Below are 8,287 nucleotides of genomic sequence, written 5' to 3'. Positions count from 1 at the left end.
TTTTCAATTGAGAGATTTTTGTGATTATCACGTACTGAAATACAAAATCTTCCCAAACTCAAAAAAAGTTCTCTAATTTAAAATCGTTAATTTGTGAAAGTACAATCGATACCATTATCTAGGAAACTCGATTTCTTATGCATGGGTCACACGAGCACGCTCAACGCTGAACCCAATTTTTAACGGTTTTCAAGCATAAATCACCCGATTCGGCTGCAATTTCACGTTCGATATTCGTCGCTGGCTCGTTGGTATAATATTCTAACGGCCTCAAATCACACGATCGAGGCGGACAATTTAGCTCCAGTCAAGTCTGAGATAACATGTTCACCAAACTTGGTTTTCAATAAATCAATTGTGACATTCGTTGTGTGGCTTGTTGTGTCGTCCTGTTGGAACCGCATGTTGCCCAAGTCCATATCATCCAATTCAGGCCAAAAATATTCCCTTATTATTGAGCGATAGCGATTCCCATTCACAGTCGCGTGCTGGTCTTGATCATCACGGAAGAAGTCAATTCGATTTTGCAATGATGTAGGCCAAGATCATTTCGCGAAATTCATCTTCCCCAATTGATACGCTAGCGGCAGCAATATTCTCGACACTACGGGCACTTCTTTTCCTCATTGGCACCGGAACATTTCGTACTGTGCCTGTAGATTCAAATTTTCCACTTCACGCTTAATTTTTGATCTGGCATGACGATTATAACAATCTTTGAAGCTTAGACCACTGACTCCGAATTGTACTGTGCCCGTTCAAATATTTCCACTAGACGCTAAATTGTTGATCTGACGTGACGAATTTCGGTAATAAATTTTAATAATTTCGACTTGTAGGATTGTATATCCATCGCAAGCCTTCCTGAAGAGAAATGTGAAAAACCCGTCAATAAAGTTTCTTCATCTTTTGAGAATTCACAATTACACAATCTTGAATGAATATTCTAAGAGCAGGGACAGCATAAAGAAAAGTTAAAAAAAGAAAGTTGGATTTCAAAAAGAAAATAAATTTAAATCAGTTTAGTACTTTTATTAGGAACAATTTTAAGTTAAAACAAAACTTGTCAAGCCACGGTCAGCGTTGTAGTATTTTTATACTCTTGCAACCAGTTGCTACAGAGTATTATAGTTTTGTTCACCTAACGGTTGTACGCGTCACCTAAAACTAATCGAGATAGGTATAGGGTTATAAATATATTTAAATAATCATGGCGACGGGAAAAGTTGAAATCCGGCTGACGGTCCTCTCCGAACCGTTCTAAACCAAACAAGGTTTCAGACAAGGCGTCTCCCCATCATGCGACTTCTACTGCTGTAAAAAATAATTCGAACGGCAGATCTGAATAGAGAAGGTACAATCTTCAGTAGAAGTGTACAACGATGACATCGATATCATTGGCCTCAACAACCGCGGCATTAGCTCTGCTTCCTCCGGGTTGGACAAAGAAAGTAAATGGGTCTGGTAGTGAACGAGGGCAAAATGAAATATCTCCTGTCATCAAACAAACAGCCGTAGTACTCGCGACTAGTCACCCGCCATTGACAATCATAACTTTGTAGTCGTAGATAATTTGTCTAATTTGCAACCATCATTAACACTAACAACAACGTCAGACTAGTAATCCAACGCAGAATAGATCTTGCTTATAGGTGCTAATTCGCTCTGAGTAGGCAATTAAGAAGTAAAGTCCTCACTCGGACAAAGACAAAATTCTTTAAGTCACTCATCATCCCCGTCCTGCTATATTGTGCAAAGGCATGGGCGATCACAACATCTGTTGAGTCGGCGTTACGAGTTTTCCTGTCCTATTACTTTCCGGACAAACCCTATAGATCTTAATAAAGAATGTTTTGAAAAACCATAAAGTGATTTTCAATATTTAAAATTTTTGTTTTTGTTCTTCAATCCCGAAATCGATCTAATCTGTACAAGGAAGACTTCTTAATGTAATTTGTAATTCCGACGTAGGGAGTCTTCGTTTAGTATGTTAGTACTATATACATATGTATACATATATGTATGTTATACCTGTAGTATACCACTTGTTGATTTACATATTATATGTATGGATGTATGTTTTCGCAATGCTATTGAGGAGACTCCCAATATTTACTCGATAAAATACATAATAATAGAAAAATATACTGTAAATATGTTAGGTTTCACACGTATAGTACTTGAGAATATGCATGTAAACATGATTTCTTCGTTAATTGTGCAACAATATAAGGTAAACCTGAGTAGAGTGCTTTTTTAATAGTAAGCCATAAGCCACTTGCTTGTTAACTTTGAAATTTCAAAATATGCCCTTTAGAATAAAATGGGAGAGAAAGAGTATTTTGCCACGTACAAGTACAAAGTAAAAGAATTATTTGCTATACAACAAAGTCATAAGAATACGTAGATAAGTAGTACTTTTAAATAGATCAAAGAACATATTGTCATGCTCGTAGTAACAACTAAATGGAAGATATGATATAAAAAATGTGCCACCCTTCCAAATATACACCTTGAATACTCTACTTACACATACTCATAATGAAATATGCTAATTTGCGAGTATAAAGGGATTAATAAAACGTAGACATACATACGTATAGTTGATTGTATGTGCATAATTGATTGAGTTACCGACAGGGTGAAAAGGCTACTCAAACCTTATAGAGGAATGTATTCCTACCAGTACGGATTATCATGGGGAAACTAGTGATTTCATTAGCAATTGGTAACCATAACTGGTTACCGTCATTGAAATTCATTCATGAGTTTAATAATTCATTTTGGCGGCATCCAATTGTCACTATTCACTAGGTATCTGCCCCTATATCAGCACTTATTGCAATAAATCACTACTTTGCGTTATTGCAATACATACAACAAAATATTAAAAACAAACTTTTATTATTATTTTTATACAGTTTATTTTTTTTGCACTTTTAACTTTAGTAAACTTTTCCTTATAAAAGGGCTGTTTGGAACTGTTTCTCGACTCTAAACCATCGGTAATTAAGATTGATTCTGAAAATTTAAAAATTAATACATTCCTTTCTCTTTTCTACAATTTTAATTACATACTTATATATGTATGTATTTTTAAACTTAATCACCATAGGCTAAGAGTTTAAAAAAACTAAATTTTTGCCTATTTTGAAGGTGTTTCAAATGCCTTTTACTTCCATATATAATATATATATTTTTTTTTAACCTAGGAAAAAATGTACCTGTCTTCCGTATAAGCGGAAGATTTTAATGAAGAATGACTTTGTTAATATACTATATACTAGCGTTGCTGTGGCTAAAGTTTTTGTTATATTACATTGTAGTAAACTCTTCACGGGGAACTGTAGGAGGACATCAGTCATTATTCGTTTCATTTGTAAAAAAAAACATGGCTATCCTCCATTATTGATTTTCTACTACAGTTACCCCTTAATACAATGAAGTTATTATCTACGAAAGAAGTCGGAAAGGTTAAAGCTGGTATAAGAATCCACAGGATTGAAATTTGGTAGCGAATGACGGAAATACGATTGAACAAAATTTTCATAGTATTGATGTTTGGCAAGAGTTAATACAAATAATTAATTTTAAAATTATTTTTTTATTTAAATTTCAAATAAATAGTTTTAAATCTTTAAGAAAAATATTCAATATTTTGAATTATCAATACATTTAATTTCAATGTAATTTAGCACTAATTGGTACACAATATTTTTGGTTAATCCGTATTTAGCTAACTCAAATAGATTCAACGGTTTTCCTACAGGTGGGCATGCAACATATAGCTGCTATGAGAAAAACCTAGATTTTCCAAATGGATATTGTTTGGCCTTGAGATTTATTTATCATCATTGCAAAAGCTAAAGGACCTGGAAATTGTAGCCTCCTGAAGGGTATCGTAGAATCCGATGATATAATTGGAATACGTGGCAATAGAACCACTTCACTTTTTAACTTTCCAGTTAATATGGTTGCTTCAAGAATATTTACGGTGATCTTTTTGATAGCCAAATGCGTACCATTGCATAATCGAGGTGGATTCAAATTAATAGATGAACTATTTTCTAATCGAAGATTATGTGGTTGCATGCCGGGTATATCTAATGAATTTAAAAAATCAATTGGAAAATTTACACTTTCATTTTCACTAAGAACAGTATCGATTGATTTAAAAGACATCAGAACGCCTGGTATTTGGAAGTAAATTTCGTCAACATCAGCATTTTTGGCTGCCAAAATAGCCCGCTCACTGAGCCAGTTATGATTCAAGTAATTACTCTCTACTTCGGACAAGTACTCTGTATCAATTCATTTTTTCTCTGAAGAATAGTGCATAAATTATCTGCATTAATTGCTTATCTGAGTTCATTTTTTTTCACTGCTTCCAATATTTAGTAATTTTTCGGAAAATATTTTTGCGGATGGAACACTTTGCCATAAGAATGATTGTTTCAAACATCCATTAATCTCATCCGCGAGAGTAGAGCGAGGTATAACCGGTAAGGTCTTTCGTAAGTCACTAGACAAAAGTAAGACAGCACCACTGTAGAGTTTATCATTGGCGTTTAGATCTTGCATAGTTTTATGCAATTTTTTCATATATACATATATTAATTACCTTTTGGAGATAGCATTATTAATCACCGTTAAACTATCCGCAAATTGGTAAATAAATTTTTGTAAATCGAATAACTATTATCAATAAAATAAATCAATAGACAGTATTATCTGAATATAATATGAATTTAATTTATACTTCAGTCTAAGTAACATGTGGCTACGCGGTTATGCTAACATCAAAAATTTAAAAAGTAAGAATAATTGAATATTTTATTGCAAATTATATTTTTACTGAAAGGATAGCTTACATCTCAATTTATAATCCCAATATTATTTTATTTCTAACTCTTTGTCTATTGTTTGACAGTCACAATTTTCCGTTAGCTCCAAAATATTCTAACAGATGACGTTAACTGACTGGATTGAGTAAGTATTCAATAGAAGGCGTTACGTTAAAAATACAAATTTAATAGTGTAATAACTACGTATTGCTGAAACTAAGGTATAACCTAAATTTATTTTGTTTTTGAATATTAAAATAATTGGTGATTATGCTACTAAATTGTAGCTTATATAAAACGTTTGTAATTTGAAATTTTTGAAGTTTGTGTTGACATAAACAGCTGCTGTAAGCACACTGGTTGACAGATCGCGCTAATTTTTGGCATCATAATTAAGGACAGTTGCACCATCCCTGGGAAAAAATTTCCCTGTCTTCCATATAAAAGAAGAATTACCGATATTTTCTGGAAAGGGTTTATGTAATTAAACAGTAAATAAAACAACCACGACGTGGCGTCAATTTAACCAAGAGCGAAGAACTATTATAACGAAAAAGTAAATATTAAAATTTCAAAAAAAATTTGTTCACTTAACGGTAATCTCTGTAACCTAAAGGTAATCGAGTTTATAGGGCTATACATATATGTATATACAAATATAATTTAGATACCTTAACGAAACTTGGTACACATGTTCCTAATCGAACTTCTGCCACACAGTAAATTAATATCCTTTATATCTCTATAATTTAGTAAGGAGAATTGCAATAGCAAGGGCTACATGTGAGCTAAAAATTTTCAAAAAACGATCGAGGACCACTCCTTAATAGGTTTAATGTGTATATCTCCCAAACCATTCAAACCTTCTTCTTCTTCTTAATTGGCGAAGACACCGCTTACGCGATTATAGCGGAGTTAACAACAGCGCGCCAGTCGTTTCTTCTTTTCGCTACGTGGCGTACGCTTTTCGCCAAGCGTAGCCAGGTCCTTCTCCACCTGGCCCTTCCAACGGTGTGGAGGTCTTCCTCTTCCTTATTCGCCGTGGCCAACGCGCAAAGGACCATAAATCTTTCGCAGAACTTTTCTCTCGAAAACTCGTAACGTCGACTCATCAGTTGTTGTCGTCGTTCAAGCCTCTGCACCATATAGCAGGGCGGAAATTATGAGTTTTGGTTTTTGTTCGTCGAGAGAGGACTTTGCTACTCAATTGCCTACTCAGTTCGAAGTAGCACCTGTTGGCAAGAGTTATCCTGCGTTGGATTTCCAGGCTAACATTGTTGGTGGTGTTGATTCTGATTCCAAGATAGACGAAATTATCTACAACTTCAAAGTTGTGACTGGACATGATTCCGGTCGAACTACTCAAGTTCGACGCCTGGCTATCATCCCTACTAGATTCATAATTTTTTAAAATTTATTGACAATGTTATGACAAAATTTATGTACAAAAACATGGGGAAAAATTAAAAAAAAATTAATTACTTTTTTATTTATCAACATTTTTTCATAATTCTAGTAGGGGCGATAACCATTCACATACTTTTTAAGAATAAATTGCGTTTTTGTGTCTCAGATGATCCAAACATGAGAAATCGTGTCCGCCAGTGAAAAAACGCATCTCATTCACCCAGCCATTTCTCCGACAGATGGCGTCAAAAACTGCCGAAAAAATTTGTTTATACACTCCACGATATGCTTCATGGTATGCGAAAAAAGTTCTGTTATAGAATAAAAATTTCTACAAAAAAAATGTCAAAAACAGACCAGATTACCCTATTGGCCCCTTAATTTGCTCCGATAGTAACAGGTGCTCTGATTGGTTGACTTGAATTCTCAAGCCACAGTATCATAATCAAATCAGTAATTTTCTAACCTTCGAAATTAGATCTTCAATAAGTTTCAGCGCTTCATTCAGAGTTATGTCATCTGCCAAAGCATTTTTACACATATCTCTCTCAACTGAGTCGCTCACCGGTACAACATGCCGTCGTCTTTAAGCAAGCCTATCGCCTCAAATGCTTATCGGAAAGTGGCCTTTTCTTCCCATCTACAATTTTGAGCGCTTGAAAACCACAACTGCCAATTAGGTCACTGCTGAGTGCATTTTCATCTATGTCGTGGTTGAGCGACGATGTTGTGTCGGTCCGTTGGTTCATCGATTATTCCCCATTTGTTACGTGCCAGGCTGGATACATATGAAAATGCGCCCTGAGTGCATGAGCATACTCAACGGTTTATGAACGAAGAAGGGAGGATCATCACACTGTGCGACTGCAAGTCGGCGAGCATACACTCGGTGTCGAGAAATTGCTTCAGCAAAAACTTGAGTGGTCTGCTGAGTGACCATACGTTGTGCGTTTTCTTAACGCCGAAAGCGTTAGGTTTTCCTAATGCACGCTGAGCAGCTATACAGATAGTATTTCCTTGACGCCGATCATCAGATTGTGCTTAAGTTTCTCTAGCTAAGTTTCTGTTGTTACGGAGTATTATACAAGGTGTGTTCCAAAGTAAACTTTTTGAATCTAGCGTCCCCTCGTGACGCCTTCTATATGTCGATTGGGGCGTTAGAATCTGCTATCTTTATCGATTGTCTAGTGAGAATTTCATAACATGTCATCTATTGGAAGTGAAGTTATTGCGTTTTAAGTGTCAGTACCTTTGTGTTATCGGTGCGAAAATGAGCTTCGAACAAATAGCCAACAGTAAGTTTTGTTTTAAAATTGGTAAAACTTTTACCGAAACGTTTCAATTGATGAAACAAGTTCATGGCGATAATTGCATATCCCGTAGAAAAGTGCACGAGTGGTTTCAATGTTTTCAAAAAGGTCGTAAGGACATAAATGACGATCAACATGTGAGCCAATCAAAATCCGTGATCAGCGGAAATTCCATCGCAACTGTGCGTGAATTCATCAAAAATCAGCCGAAATCATCATTGAAATTCATGAAAATGGATTTGGACATCTCCAAAACATCGATTTATCGAACATTTGGGCTTAAGAAAGGTGTGTTCAGGCAATACCGACCAACAAGCTAAAACACTCGTTCGACATGCCTTTGGACCGTGCAAAAAGCTGTATTGAAGCAGAAGGAGATTATTTTGATTAAAATAAATTAAATTTGCCGAAAAAACCATTTCTTCTGTTATTTTTAAAGTCCTGTTTACTTTGGAAAGCTCCTTGTAGTTTTGTTTACCTAACGGTTGCACGTATCACCTAAAACTAAGCGAGATAGATATAGAGTTATTTATATATAAATGATCAGAATGACGAGAAAAGTTCAAATCCGGTTGACTATCTGTCTGTCCGTCTGTCCATGCATCTGTAACTTGAGTAGAAATTAAGAAATCTCGATAAAACTTCGAAAATATATAAACTGCCATAACTAAGCACTAAATTAAGATAAAGTTTTAATTTGGTACAGAGGATCGCAGCAGCAAGGGG

Source organism: Bactrocera neohumeralis, unplaced genomic scaffold (assembly GCF_024586455.1).
Source record: "Bactrocera neohumeralis isolate Rockhampton unplaced genomic scaffold, APGP_CSIRO_Bneo_wtdbg2-racon-allhic-juicebox.fasta_v2 cluster10, whole genome shotgun sequence".
NCBI classification, from domain to species: domain Eukaryota; kingdom Metazoa; phylum Arthropoda; class Insecta; order Diptera; family Tephritidae; genus Bactrocera; species Bactrocera neohumeralis.
This window is presented reverse-complemented; position numbering follows the sequence as displayed.